This window comes from Dermochelys coriacea, chromosome 1 (assembly GCF_009764565.3).
Source record: "Dermochelys coriacea isolate rDerCor1 chromosome 1, rDerCor1.pri.v4, whole genome shotgun sequence".
Taxonomy (NCBI): Eukaryota; Metazoa; Chordata; order Testudines; family Dermochelyidae; genus Dermochelys; species Dermochelys coriacea.
The window spans coordinates 217,973,258-217,989,363 of NC_050068.2; the positions used below are offsets into that span (position 1 = coordinate 217,973,258).

General features: G+C 43.1%; 1 protein-coding gene across 6 annotated transcripts in view; it reads left to right on the forward strand.

Annotated features, from left to right (window-relative positions):
- The window catches only part of FOXJ2 (forkhead box J2), a 34,701-nt gene that overhangs the window by 4,208 nt on the left and 14,387 nt on the right, over positions 1-16,106 (forward strand). For 2 of the 6 annotated variants that reach the window (XM_043514325.1, XM_043514339.1), the window contains exons 1-2: positions 15,631-15,744; positions 15,782-16,025. The exons of 2 other annotated variants lie outside the window; for them this stretch is intronic. The gene's annotated coding sequence lies outside the window, so the exon portion shown is untranslated. Of the gene's footprint in view, positions 1-13,630; positions 13,677-14,764; positions 14,953-15,630; positions 15,745-15,781; positions 16,026-16,106 lie in introns of those variants that run through there. 2 more of the 6 variants (XM_038403815.2, XM_043514332.1) reach the window with 2 other exon arrangements.

Below are 16,106 nucleotides of genomic sequence, written 5' to 3' on the forward strand. Positions count from 1 at the left end.
GAACTGAAATAGCAGGGGCAATTTAAGGAAGCTGAATGTTAATACCCAATTTGGAATCTGGTTGTTACCCCTGATTCTTGTGGAAATTATTGAATTGAGGGAGGTGGGATACTTGTAAACTCAATTTTTTTGCTTTAAGAAATGTTACTGACCTTGAATGCTAGAGGCTGTTCCTTGGTTCTCTTTTTAACCCCAGGGGCCACAGCAATGCAGGCATCTTCGGTACACCAACCCCACCAATGGACCTCAGCTCTGGCCTTGTGTACCTGTATTTGGGAGTTCAGTCTCCGTGACCTGTTCAGACCTTTGGCCTCTGCTGAGAATGTCAGCGGGGAGACCTATTAATGCCGTTTGTGATGTGGGCATCTGTCCATGAAGAACTGGACTAAGACAAGTAATTCATTTCCCCAATTCTCCCCAGCAATCATCGAATCCCCCAACCTAGGGCCAGATTATAATCATTACCTTACAGGCAGAGGAACCCTGTGAGTTCTACAGCTGCAGAATAGTGCTTCAGAATCTCAGCTTTCATTTTAAAATAAATTATATTTCTAGGCCTGATGGTTTTGAAGATAACCTTGAAAACATGAATCAAGTATTTGAATCTGCAGAAGCTACTGATTCAGGCTCTAAGAAGTGTGAACTTCCCATTCATCTCTATTGGATGTTAACCCAGAAATCTAAAGATAACCATTTAAATGTCAATAATCACTAACTATTTCACTGCTGATTATTTAAGAGAAACATCCATGCTCGTCCCATTCCCAAACTGCCTCCCACACCTCCCTACGTACCAATAGCCCCAACTGTTCCCTATCCTGCTCTCAAAATCTTCAGCTTGCGCTATGAAAATGTCTGATACAGTTATGCACTGTAAGTACAAAAATCTATGGCATATTAAAAAAGTGAAAATGTGGAGACAGTTTAAAATAAATTGCATTTAATATACAAATGAATAACACAGGGAAGACTGTACTGAATACACTATTCATTTTCATATTTAACTCATTTTAAAATGGAGGTTTTAAAATGTAAATGAAGCTGGTGCAGAATATCCAGAAGGGCTCAATACAGAGACCTTGTAGCAGAGTTCAGGACCATCTTCTTAAGGAATTCTTGGGGCTTTATTGAAATGTGAAAGGCTTATTTTCCATTCCCCCATCACAACATGGGGCCTGATTGGGATTGGTTCCCTAGAGGTGAAAGACTCAGTATCCCATTGCTGCTGCTAGTTATCTGTTTTCCTCTGCTGATTCTCGCTCCATGTCAGCACTCTCCTCAAATCCCTTCAGTGGCTTCCTATCTGTTATTGCATCAAATTTAAGTTCCGCTTCTGCACCTTTAAGGCCCTGCACATTTTCACTCCACCTACATCTCTGCTCTGATTTCCTCCTACTCTCCTGCACTCCTCCCAGTTCTCTCTTTACTGATCTCTGCATCTCTTTTTTCCACTCTTCTTTGGGCCTTCTATCCTGCTGCTCTGTATGACTAGGACACGCTCCCTGTCCTCATATGCCAAACATCCTCCATCTCCTCCTTAAAACCCATTTCTTCCAGGAATCTTTCCTAGCTGCACTGCACTGGGCCCCTCATCAGTGGTCTTCCACACTGGTGTTGTGACCCTGTCTTGGCTTTGCCTTTGTTAGATCATATGCTTATGGGGTTAGGGACTTTGTTTTATTCTGGGTTATATCAAATACCACGTCCATTAATGCAGAGGTATAATGAATAATCATTCTGATTCTGCTGAATTATCCAGTCCTACCAGCGCGGGATAGTAGTGCTTTAGAGGGGAATGGCTCCATAATCTCTCTGACTCATCCAGTTTCCCACCCTTCCTGTTTAACTGCCCCTCCACGTGTGGCTTGGCTGTAGCTGGTGATCTAGCATTAAAAACCAAACAGAGATGAAATAATCTGCCTAAAAATCATTTCTAGGTCTCTTAACCTCCAAAACACTCCCCAGAAAAGATAAGCCTAGCGTATAGAGCACTGGACTGGGACTCAGGAGATATGGATTCTCTTCTAAGCTGTGCCACTGGTCTGCTAGGGACCTTGGGCAAATCACGTCCCCTTTCTGTGCCTCAGTTTCCCCACCAGTAAAATGTGAGGAATGAAATGAATTGATCCTTTATAAACCATTTCGAAACACTTTGAAATGTAAGGATGAAACGTGCTTTCTAAGAGCTAGGGGGTATTATTATTCCATATCTATCTAAGGTAATGAATATGAGAAAAAACCTTGTGAAATTAAACAAAAAGCCTTTCAGACCTTCCTTATGCATCGTGAAGGAGCAAATAGAGGGCTTGGACTCAGTTTTTTTCCTTTGCAGGTCATCTGTAAGCTAAAAGGCCCCATAGCTTGTCAGTGTAGGTTTAAGTTGTTTTAAACTAAAGTAAATTAAAACTAAACTAGTTTTAAGTAGTTTAAATATGTTTTAAATTGACTTAAGCAAAGATATTCTGGGTCTCCTGAAACCTATCTCCTTAACATCTCCAGTCACCTTTTCTTGGCCAAGTCTTAAGGGTCTCTATTCCATCCTCACCTTGTCCTCTCTTGACTTTTGTGTGTCTATCCTCTCCTGGTTCCCCTCCTAATTGCTCTGGTCATTCATTCAGTGTCTTTTTCACTAGGCTGACCTCTTCCCTTCTCCCATTTTCCATAAGGATACCACAGGGCTCCATCCTTGGCTCACTGCTCCTCTCTTCTGTGCACACTCTTTTAGTGATCTCATCTATTCAGTTGGCTTCACTATCATCTTTATGCCAATGACTTGCAAATCTACCTCTCCACTCCTGATCGGTCTTCCTCCATCCAGTCGTACATCTTAACTTGTCTTTTGGACATCTTCCCCTGGATGACTCAGTACCAACTCAACATAGCCAAAACGGAACTTTGAACTTCCTTCTGAAACCATCCCCATTGTCTCTCCCCTCCCCCCGTCCCTTTTTTACAACACCACCATACTTCTATCACCCAGACTCACAATCTATATATCCTTTCTGACTACTCCCACTCTTGCCCCAAATGTAGGTTGTGTCCATATCCTGCTGTTTCTTCCTCCTTAACCTAAGATCATCCATTTATCTCTATCCACACAGCTAAAATTCCTGTCCAGGTGCTCATTATCTCCCATCTTGACTGTTGCAGCACTTCCTCACTGGCCTCCTTGAAACAACATCAGGCCCTACAGAACACAGCTGTTAAAATCATCTCCCTGACTTGTTGCTCTCGCCATATCATCCTCCTCTTCAAATCCATCTGTTGGCTCTCCATTGTCCACCCCATCACGTTCAAGCTTCTTGTCCTCACTTAATGCCCTTTGCAATTCTGTGTCTCCCTTCTTATCTGCCCTTGTCTTCTATTGCGTCGATGGCAACATAAGAACGTCCATATTGGGTCAAATCAATGGTTCATCTAGCCCAGTATCCTGTCTTCCAACAGTGGCCAATGCCAGATACTTCAGAGGGAATGAAGAGAACAGGCAATCATCGGATGATCCATCTCCTGTTACCCATTCCCAGCTTCTGGCAAACAGAGGCTAGAGACACTTCAGAGCATGGTTTTGCATCCCTGCCCATCTTAGCTAATAGCTATTGACAGACCTATCCTCCACGAACTTATCTAGTTCTTTTTTGAACCCTGTTATAGGCTTGACCTTCACAATTTCTTTAGCAAGGACTTCCACAGATTGACTGTGCATTATGTGAAGAAATACTTCCTTTTGTTTTTTTAAACCTGCTACCTGTTAATTTCATTTAGTGGCTCCTAGTTCTTGTGTTATGAGAAGGAGTAAATAACACTTCCTTATTTACTTTCTCCACACCAGTCATGATTTTATAGACCTCTATCATATCCACCCCTTAATCATCTCTTTTCTAAGCTGAAAAGTCACAGTTTTATTAATCTCTCCTCATATGGACGATGTTCCATATCCCTAATCATTTTCGCTGCCCTTTTCTTTACCTTTTCCAAATCCAGTATATCTTTTTTGAGATAGGGCAACCAGAATTGCATGCAGTATTCAAGCTGTGGGTGTACCATGGATTTATATAGAAGCAATATGATATTTTCTGTCTTATTATCTATCCCTTTCCTAAAGATTCCCTACATTCTGTTAGCTTTTTTGACTGCCGCTGCACATTGAGTGGATGTTTTCAGAGAACTATCCATAATGACTCCAAAATCTCTTTCTTGAGTGGTAACAGCTAATTTAGACCGTATCATTTTATATGTATAATTGGGATTATGTTTTCCAATGTGCATTACTTTGCATTTATCAACATTGAATTTCATCTGCCATTTTGTTGCCGAGTCATGCAGTTTTGTGAGATCCCTTTGTAACTCTTTGCAGTCTCCTTTGGACTTAACTATATTGAATAGCTTTATATCATCTGTAAATTTTGCCACTTCATTATTTACCATTTTTTCTAGATCATTTATGAATATGTTGCATAGGACTGGTCCCAGTACAGACCCCTGGGGGAACACCACTATTTACCTCTCTCCATTCTGAAAACTGACTATTCCTGCTCTTTGTTTCCTATCTTTTAACCAGTTCTTGATCCATGAGAGGACCTTCCCTCTTATCCCATGACAGCTTAATTTGCTTAAGAGCCTTTGGTGAGGAACCTTGTGAAAGGCTTTCTGAAAATCTAAGTACACTATATCCACTGGATCCTCCTTGTCCTCATGCTTGTTGACCCCCTCAAAGAATTCTAGTAGAGGCATGATTTCCCTTTACAAAAAAACATGTTGATGTTTCCCCAACAAAACTTGTTCATCTACGTGTCTGATAATTCTGTTCTTTACTTTAGTTTCAACCAATTTGCCGGGTACTGAAATTAGGCTTACCAGCCTTTAATTGCCAGGATCGCCTATGGAGCTTTTTTTAAAAATTGGCGTCACAGTAGCTATCCTCCAATCATCTGGTACAGAAGCTGATTTAAATGATAGGTTACATACTACCTGACCAATATCACCAGCTGTTTGTTCTCTTCTTCCAGAAACATTCCATGTACTTACTTCCACACCATACTTGTGGAATACCTTCCCTAGTCTAGCCAGCCCATAAAGCCATTACCTTATCCTCCTTCAAATCCCTCCTCAGCTCATTTCTACCATGATACCTACAGGAAACTGCCAACCTGTAATGGCCAAGCAGGGCTCAGTGAGGATCATATATTTATGTATTTATATATTTTAAAATTATTCATAAAGTTCAGATTATCAGCTTATTAGCCTCATCCTCCCTCCCTATTTCCCTTATAGAGGAGGAGGATAAAAAAAGAAGAGACTGGAGAAGTAGAGACACCCTGCCCCCCACCCCCCAAAGCAACCAGGAAGAGGAAGGACCCTGACACAATGGTCAGGAGCCTCTGTGGGGTGGGGAAGAGAAAAAAGGCTCCTTCCAGCATCTAGAGGGGACTGGAAGAGGGATTTAAGATCTTATCAGACAGCTACTATTCAGAAGATGATATGAAAAATGTATCCCCTTAGGAGTCCAAAACTGCAGGATGCAGAATTCCCAGTAGAGATTCTAACTTCCCAGCCATAGAGAGTTGTTAAGAGATGTAGGCTTTCCACTAGAACATTGCTTCTTGGCCTTGCTGTTGGCCATCCTCCTCGTAGGTTTCATATAAACTTTTGGCTAGGAAGTCTGGCTAATGGGTGTTGGGTGCTATGCCTCCCAAAATCCAATTTGTCAAATATGCTTCTTTTAATTAATTAGAGTGACTTTAACTGGGTCATAATAATAACAAAATTAAAAAGTCAGAGAGTCCTTATTTACAAGCTACATCTAGCATCCCTTCATTCCTACATTCAGTCTCCAACTTCAGCTCCAGCGCATCTGCTTCCAAACTCCTTGGGCAACCACATGCAGTGAACACATTTCACAATGTCTAAGTAATCTTAGCAGTAGAAGTGTTTGTCGTATGTCCTTCTGTCCACCTGGAATAAGCATCAACTACCTAGAATCCATTTGCTTATTATGCACAAAATGAACATGGAATCTTTGCCAAGTCTTAAGCTATGTCTATGCTACCACTTAGGTCGGTATAATTTATGTCGCTCAGGCCATCCCACTGAGTGACATAAGTTACACCAACCTAAGCACCAGTGTGGATAGTGCTGTCAGGGGGAGAGCTTTTGCCCCTGACATAGGTACTGCCATTCATGTGGGATGAATTAAGATGACGGGAGAGCTCTCTCCTGTCAGTTTTGAGCGGCTACCTTAGAGCACTTACAGCGATGCAGCTACAGCAGCACAGCTGCACTACTGTAAACTCTCTAATATAGCCGGAGTAACCAACTTCTATGGACGGTGTGGAACGGTTTGTGACGTGTTGGTGACTACTTCAGAGTTCACATTGACTAATCTCTTTCATTTTTTTGTTCAAAGCCTGGCCACCAAAATCAACTTCTAGTCAGATTTTCATTTTCACTATGCCGGGGTGAAGTTTATGTAACTCAGCCAGGCTCCGACTGTGTAAACCTTGTATTACTGTTGTTGTTCCCCTTAGCGATCAGTCATTTTTCATTGACGAATCCATGTTTGTTACAGGAATTAGAACTAAATTTCTCCTATATGACCTGTCCTGCAGAAAGAGTATATTACATTATTTTAACCCAATAGGTCTTTTCATTTCTGTGGCTATCTTTTTTTGCACTAATGGGAAGATCTTCTGAGTGGGTGATTCTGAACAGTGATCTACTTCTGATTTTGTCTCTAATTTCAGAGGCAATATGGATAGTGTATCAGTGTTAGCATGTGCTGTACTGAAGATTTGCACTGGATATTATACTGATATGCAACTAAGATTAAAACCCATCTCTGCATCTTGGATGCTTCTAAGCCAACCTTCTTTTGGAATTACTTTTCCTATCAGAGGTTTATAATTGGTTTCCAAAGTAAATTTCATTCCAAATAAGTACTCATAAAATTGAGTTACTCCAAAAATAATACCAAATGCCTCTTCCTCAGTATAAAAGTAATTGTTCTGTTAATGTTCTTGGAGCAAATATGGTGGATTTCTCTTGCTCATCTTTGCATATGTGTGAAATTACAGCTCCTACCTCTACTGGTGAAGAATCACTTAGTAATAGTGAGGAAAACTCTGGATTAAAATATACCAGCACGGTAGAACTCCTCAATGTGCATCTTCAAAAGCCTTATTTTGTCTTTTGCTCCAAACTATTTTACATTTTTTTTCCTGTAACAGTGAAAACATTAGGCTTATTGTATATATATTTGGGATAAATCTTTTATAGTAGTTTTAACAAAGTTAAAAATGACCTCAGCTGTTAAGCATTTTTAGGTAAAGCCATGTTCTCAGTAGCATTTGTTGTTTCTTATAAGGGTTGTGTTGTCTTCCCCTGCACCTGTGCTGGGCCGTAAATAAGCAATTTGGTTATTTTTCTTAACTTTAAGACCACATTTTTTGCAAAGTTTTCAGAATCCCTTCAGCGTTTCTCAAGTGTTCTTCTACATTTCTACCATATGTCTAAATAGCTGACAAGAAAATAAAAACCTTGGTGAATTGATCTATTCTTTTTTTTAAATCTGGCAGGTCACTGTCTACAATGAATGGTAGCCTTTTGTGCCTATACAGCCTTTTATATGTCTCCATAGTAAGGATATTTTAGAATCTGGCTCTAACATGACCTCTTGATATGTTTGAGGGAAGTCAAGCTTTGTAAACTTTACCCTTCTTGACAGTTTAGCACATAAATCTGTGGTTTTGGAATTGGATTTTGATCTGCTTGCAGCCTGGGGCTTATGATGACTTTATAGTCCCCACAAATCCTCACACTTCATCAGTTTCAGGAACGCACACAGGCAGTGCAGCCCATTCACTAAACTCAGCAAATGAAATTATTCCCTGCTCCTGCAATTCTTCTAATTGCCTTTCCGGGTTCTCACAAAACATAAGGCACCAGATGAGCCTTAAGAAATGTTGGTTTGGCCTTTTAAAAATACATTCTGTTATGCCTTTCACTAAACCTGTGACTGTACCAAAAATAGATTTTTCGTTTTCTTTCGCCACCAGACCTAACTTGTGGTATACTTTATATTCTTGAGCCAGTTTGTGCCAATTAGAGAAGGTCTGTATCCTAATATAACAACAATAATAACAGCAAACAAGTACCCCAGTAGTTTACAATTTATTTGCAGAGATCCTAAAACTTTGATTGTCCTGTGATTATAGCTTTAAAGTGCTGTGTTAGTTTCTCTTAGTGTAACATTAGCAAATTTCCCATTCAAAAAATCAAAACTACTGCATTACTCTTATCTATCTACATGAACACAGAATGAAACATTTGAATCCCTTCAATCTTGCACTACAAACAGCTCGGAGTAGCCATCTTGTTATGGACAGGCTCAGAGTTTGTAACAGGCTCCTCTGTATTTGCTAGTTGGTGTACTTCATGCTTGTAGGTGACACTAACTTCATTTTGTTGAATTCCTTTCTCTTCTTACACAAAGTAAAACTATTTCCCCATGGTATTTCTCCCCCCCACCCCACCCCTCACTGTTCCTCTGATATTCTTGTTAACTGCTGGAATTAGCCTACCTTGCTTGTCACCATGAAAGGTTTCCTCCTCCTCCTCCTCCCCCCCCCCCCCCCCCCCCCGCTGCTGGTGATGGCTTATCTTAAGTGATCACTCTCCTTACAGTGTGTATGATAAACCCATTGTTTCATGTTCTCTGTGTGTGTGTATATAAATCTCTCCTCTGTTTTTTCCACCAAATGCATCCGATGAAGTGAGCTGTAGCTCACGAAAGCTTATGCTCTAATAAATTTGTTAGTCTCTAAGGTGCCACAAGTACTCCTTTTCTTTTTGCGAATACAGACTAACATGGCTGCTACTCTGAAACCTCTTCTGTGGTTTATGGCCAGCACAAGCTACATGTCCTCTGTAACCACATCTCCAGCACTTCAGCTTGTTGGAAAAAATAGTACTCTGCTTGCTGGGTTAGTCCTAAACAATGGAACCACCGACTCCTGGGTACAGTGACTCCTGACAACTCCTTGCCCTGTGGGCTGGGCTTTCCTTTTTCCATGTGGCATGTAGGCAGAAGTGCACTCTCAAACTGCAGTGCTTTCTTTTGGCTGACTCAGATACCAGTAGCGTGACCACCACTCCTTCCAAGTTAAGTTTCATTTGTGAACAATACCCAGAAGCCTCTCTCTTCATTTTGGATTTCTAGTTCCAGAAATAAAGCAATTTCCCAAGTCTCACAGATAATTACCAATATGGCGGGTTATAGATGGTGATTTGAGACTAGCCAGGAAATCAGATATGCTTTTTCCTTTCTGGTTTCTTAAGTGAAATGTATCTCTCTCAGTGAGGAAGTTTGTTTGGGGTAGATAACATTTTTAAGCACTTCATTCTAGTCTCCCTCATTCATCTCTCCTCCTGGTTCTTGAGGGAAAACAAAAATCTCTCGAAACTGCAAATATTTCTCTCTTGCAGACAAACGTAAAAAAATTGATTTCCCCCCCACGTTATTCCCTTCAGTGTTATTGGTATAAAAATATTGCACAACCTTTGCACATAAACTTGAAAATCCTCATTTCTTTCATCGGAGTAGAAACTATCCGTATTTCCATACATGGCCAGTTTTATCTTTTCTTTTTCTTCCTTTCTTTTTCTAGACTTCCTCCTTCACCGCTGTCACTCTGATCATCTTGCTTTTTCAAAGATAAGGTGACCCTGGCATTGTCAACGGTGATTTTCTCCCAAAAGCCAACTGTACCTTTTTACTGCCTGAGCCAAAACTTTTCAAACCAGGGAGCCTAAAGTTATGCTTCTATATCTATATTTTAGGCACCTAAGTAGAAGTGGCCTGATTTTTAGAGATGCTGTGCAACCTTAGCTCCCATTGATTTCAGTTTGAGCTGCAGTGCTCAGTACCTGTAAAAATCAGGTCACTTCCATTTAGATGCCTAAAATATGGATTTAGCAGCCTAACTTTAGGCTCCTAGGATTGAGTATTTTGGCCACTGATTTTCAGGGGATCAAAATGAAACTAATATATGTAATTAGTACAGTTTTGGGGTCCTTTAAAAGCTACAGCCAGCCTCATTTCATTCATAGGTTTCAGAGTAGCAGCTGTGTTAGTCTGTATTCGCAAAAAGAAAAGGAGTACTTCACTGCAGCTGCACCTGATTCTAAACTGACAAGTCTTTTGAGCCCTGCCTCTAAGAGTATTCCAGACTGTAAAGGGGCAGTAACCACACATTTGCACAGTTCTTAAAGCTACATACACCACCTCTAATAAGTTTTTCAGCCCTGCCGTGTGAAGTTAGCAGTAGTGCAGGGAGGGGCATGACTGACTGAGTGGAAGAACTTTGCAAATTAGCGGGTCAGGCAAAATAATAATTTCTTCTGCCAGCTAGTCAGTGGCATGTACAGTACAGGGAACCTGAGATGGGGGAGGCCAGCTTCCATTTTCAGCCTCAGGTCGAACATGCTGGTCAATCACCACACCCAGGATGTTTATTACTGCTCACTGAACAAGTTGCTGATTTGCCTTAAAGTATCCCTTATCTTGAGTGAATCTGAGGTTGTTCAACGGCAACTGATTATAGGATTTTTCTTAGTCATTTTCTCTCTGTCTGAACCACGCAAACCACTGTTTGCTTAAGTACAGATTTGGATAAGTGCTCTAGAAGTGAAAGGCTCTAGACCCCATCTCTCTGACTCTTCCTGAGTTGCGGTTATGTTGGAACTAGTGCCTGAGCGGTGAAAGACTCTATCCTGTTTTCAATCCTGTCTGATATTATGATTGTACATCTTTACATTTATGCTTATCGGTGATGTGAATAGTGTTAGTGTAGGTATTTGACTGACAGTAAAATGGATGTGTACAGTTAATTCTAGCTGGCTAGATAATTTAGTAAGGCCTACAAAAACACATCGTGTTCATTCTGTGGTAGCAGATTTGTCTGTAGGAGAGAGAGAGAGAGAGAGAGAGAGAGGTGGTAGAGGTAACATTTGCCAGACAGTACAAAGGCCTGACTGGGTAGTGGAAGTTGAAAGAACCATGAGTGGTGGTGGTGGTGTTCTGGTTTACCCTGTGATGTCAGATGTTACATGGTCTGCAGTGTCCAGCTGGTTCACTCTTTGGATAGGAGACATCTAAGGAAAACCCAGTGTGCTGCCCAAAGTAGAGTGAGGGCGCTCTTCCCTACAAGTCAGCAGTGATTTAATAGTACAGATTGATTCTAGAGCAGGGGCAGGAAAACTATGGCCCACGGGCCACATCCGGCCCATCAGACCATTTAATCCGTCCCTCATCTCCTGCTGGGGAGCGGGGTCGGGGTTTGCCCTCCTCCAGCTCTCCAGCGGGGGAGCGGGGTTGGGGGCTTGCACTGCTCCACATGGCTCCCAGGAAGCAGCTGGCATGACTCCCCTCCGGCTCCTACATAGTACGCAGAGGTGTGGCCAGGCAGCTCTGCATCTGCCCTGTCCGCAGGCGCTGCCCGTGCAGCTCCCATTTGCCGGGAACCGCGGCCAATGGGAGCTGTGGGGGTGGCGTCTGCGGACGGGGCAGCGCGCAGAGCCGCCTGGCTACATCTCAGAGCCAGAGGGGGAACATGCTTCCGGGAACTGCTTGCGGTAAGCATCGCCTGGAGCCTGCACCCCTGAGCCTCCCACTGCGACCCAATCCCTGCCACAGCCCTGATCTCCCTCTTGCCCCCCCAACCCCTAGATCTTAGTGCAGAGCCCCCTCTGGTACCCCAAACTGCTCATCCCCGGCCCCACCCCAGAGCCCGCACCCCCAGCTCGAGCCCTCGCACCCCTCCCCATATCCCAGCCGGAGCCCTCACCCTCTTCCGCACCCCTACCCCCAATTTCGTGAGCATTCATGGCCTGTCATACAATTTCCATTTCCCGTTGTGGCCCTCAGGCCAAAAAGTTTTCCTACCCCTGTTCTAGAGTTACCATGCTGCTGGAGTTACGATCTTAAGATAAATTGTACAACTGAGAGCCTGACCAGCCTTTCTGCTCATGGTCATTAAATATCCAATAGCACCTCTCGTAAGAGACAGAACAATAAATTCAAAATTGTGGCCAAACTTCGCCTTTGGAAATTATACTCTTTCCCCAAAATTTTCCATACAGTTTCTATTGGTTACAGGAGTCTTCTTCACTTCCCATCCTAAGCTGTTATTAGTGTGGCTGGGTACTCTTAAAACAGTTGCTGTGTTTCACCCCAGAGGCAGCTGTGTTTAAGCAGTGGATGATCCATGTGTATGTATAAATTGAAAACTTGCATTAATTATGGAGATGCATTAGTGACTCCTAAATTAAGCTTGAGGGTAATATTAAAGTTATATTAAAAAAAAAACCAAACCTCTCAAAAGTTAGGAAATGCAAAAGTTAAGATACTTAACCTGTGTATGTAGTGTACATATAATCCAAATCTACCCTAGCATAAATCCCCCAGTGAAGGCAGGGGTGTTGTGCTTGCATTTCTAACACTATTGTATATTAACCTTATATTTAACTACATACATAATAATCCAGAATACTCCATCCGTGCAACATAAACCAATTAAAAGTCCTGTGAAAACTAACTTTTGCATTTGCTGAATTTCGGATGTTTCAAATTTGAATCTTAAAGTAGCATAACATTGAAAAAGAGAGAGAATTTTTTAGCTCTGTTTTTATTTTACTTCATAATACCAGGGTTGCATAGTTAAAACCTTACACAAATATTTGTTTCCATAATGAAATAGCAGCATGAAATCACAGCTACATATTAGTTTTGTTATTTTATAGTCCTGTACGTATTAAATGACTGAAGTTTTGTAATGCACACTTACAAAATGGAATATTTAGTTGCTATTAATTTTGTATTTCTTTTCTCCCAAGTTGGCCTTGAGACGAGTCCTTAATGAGGCCAGACTATGTGGAAAGTTGTATGCTATTGAAGTTCTGCTGTTTTTAAGTTACATAGACACTAAGTACATTTTTTGTTTGTTTGCATGGTTTTTTACACTGGGAAAATTTATAGTTATTTCACCCTTGTATAATTCCAAAAAAGGGTGGATGGATTCTACTCAAGCTTTTAAAAAAAAAAAAAATTCTTTGGGATGAGACCAGTTTCAGCCTTCAGCCTGAAAGGAGGTATTTTCAATAAGTTATATGCAGCTGAAAATGGGCTTGCAATGGAAGGCCTGATGCAACTGTACCTGTCAAGATTTCTGTATTGCTCTAGTTCAGGGGAGGGCAAACTACTGCCCCGGGCCAGATCCGGCCCATCAGGGCTTTCAGTCCGGCCTGGGGGATTGCCAGCCCCATGGCATAGCGGGGCTAAGGCAGGCTCCCTGCCTGCCTTGGCCCCACACTGCTCCCGGAAGCATCCAGCGCCACGTCCCTGCTGCCCCTGGGGGGGCAAAGGGCTCCATGCGCTGCCCTTGCCTGCAGGCACCACCCCCTGCAGCTCCCATTGGCCAGGAACGGGGAACCGCGGCCAGTGGGAGTTTCAGGGGTGGTACCTGCAGGCGAGGGCAGTGCACGGCAGAGCTGCCTGCCCCACACCATCTCCAAGAGCCACTGCCGGACATGCTGGCCACTTCCAGGAGGGGCGTGGGGCCAGGGCAGACAGGGAGCCTGCCTTAGTCCTGCTGCACGCTGCTGCCACCCTGCAGCCGCTCAAGGTAAGTGATGCCAGGCCGGAGCCTGCACCCCGAACCCCTCCTGCACCCCGCACCCCAACCCCCTGCCCTGAGTCCCCTTCTGCACCCCAACCCCTTGCCCTGAGCCCCTTCCTGCACACCGCACCCCCTCCCACACTCAGCACTCCCTCCTGCACCCCAACCCCCTGCCCCAGCCCTACGTTCATGGCCCTGCATGCAATTTCCCCACTCGGATGTGGCCGTTAGGCCAAAAAGTTTGCCCACCCCTGCTGTAGCTCATCACTATTGTATCTGATGGAATGGCTGATACTGGGGAGATAAGTAAGTTGCACTTGGGCCTTTTCTTTCCTCATTCTCTCCGCTCCAGAAGCAGAATAATGTTTCCACCAGCTACAGATATGGTGGTGGCATAGTTTCACTTTTGTGTGTGTGTATGTTGGCTGTGTGATTAGAGAGATGTTGTCTGAGTGCTGGGTGTTTGAGACAGTGTTGGTTTTTGTGTTTGGGCACTGGATAGCGTCTGATTGTTTGGTGTTTGAGCCCTGAATACTCTATGTAGTGAGTGAGTGTGTGTGTATGAAAATGCAAGCCCTGTGTGTGTGTATGTGAAAGCACTGGGTTGTGTGTGTGTTGGGTGTGAAGGCTGGGTGTAGAACTTTGTGTGCTTTTGTGTTGTGGGAACACTGTGGTGTGTGAGTGCAGGGTGTTGTGTGAAAGAAGCTGGGAATTGTGTCTGTGTACAAAGGTGCTGGATGCATGCATGCCTGGATCTATATTTAGAAAGGATATCTACTGGTTACACTCATTCAGATGGGTGTCTCCCTGCCTCAGCTGATCCAGTCAGTGTGGGTGATGCACTTAGTAGGAGGCGCCATCTGATGTTTTTTTTCTGAGTAGGGTGTGTACATGTTAGTCTATTATCTCTGTGTGTGTGTGTGCGCGAGATTAATTTGTTACCGGAGTGTGTTGTTTGTGTTCGACTGTTAACTTTCTGTGTGCTGACATGCATCTATATACAGCGATCTTTTTAAAAGTGAATTTCATGCTGGTGAAAGGTGCAGAACTTGCAGCCCCTAAAGACTTAATTCCCCTTTTTATCTTGAGAACAGGTACAGTGCAGGCTGCAGTCATGCAAACTAACTATCTCAGCCCAGATTCAAAGGGACCATCACTGGCAGGGATGAGAGGGGAATTCAGTCCTTGGTGCAGCCAATTAGTGCCAGTTGTGATGTTGGTTTTTAATGATGACTTGACCGCCTAGAACCTGGATGGTGATGTACCTGCCCATTTCACACAGGTTACCAAATACATTGTTTTATTGTAAAAATGTGGCCACTTGAATTGAACGCTTGAGTATAATTACTGCTCACACTGGGCAGAGGTGCTTTGTTTTTATGAGGAGAAATATGGTCTTGTGACTAAGGTAAAGATCAGAGTCAAGAGAGCCCAGTTCAGTTCTCTACCATACTACAGACTCACTGTATCATAGAATCATAGGACTGAAAGGGACCTCGAGAGGTCATCTAGTCCAGTCCCCTGAACTCATGGCAGAACTAAATTTATCTAGATCATCCCTGACACTGTGTAACATTGGTCATCTCACTTCTCCTCTATGTGCCTCAGATTTCTCAACTTGGGGATATAATACTTACCTGCATTTCATGAAACTTAATTCAGTAAAATTCTTTGAGATCCTTAGGAAAAAGGGCTAAAGAAGAGCAAAGTCTTAATTATAATGATTCTGTTTTCAGTCCATCAGTCCGTCCTTGATGTGGTTGATATAATTATATGTATATACCACTATAGGTGGGGGGGAGGGGTGATTTTTTATGATCCCTGCCCCAAGGAGCTTACAAACTGGGTTGGATACAATGTGATATGATGTAGGGAGAGATTACCTCAGGCCATGGAGAAGAAATTCCTCCCCCGACCCCCAATGAATATATTGCCAGTCCTGACCCATACACGTGATCTTATTTAGGTGTGACTTGGATACAACATGAGGGACATTCCTCCCTAGCTATAATCCCACTCCTGAGATGAGGAGGTGACTTTATTAGGCTACAGTTGGCAGATGATGAAGGGGATAGTCCCACTGGATACCACGCCAGTCTTGGCTTGCAGAGGTGATGCTTTCATGGTGTGCTACAGCAGGTGGAATGGCCACTCCCCAGGATAGATCCCTCTCCTCTCCTCGTTCCCTTACCTGAGTTTGATTAGACTACACAGAGCAGGACTAGGTTACTACTCCTGGACAAACTGTGTAAGCTTATCAGCAAGCAGGATTGTCCTCCCAGGGATACATTCCTAGGTCTGTAGTGACACAACCTTCCCTGGCTGTGACCAGTGAGCAAGAGGCTCCTCAGAAAGGTACACTGATGTGAGGAAGTGCATCTTTCCCTCCACTATCAAGGCACAATTTGCTTGTATTTCAGCAGTCCCGTTTGTTCC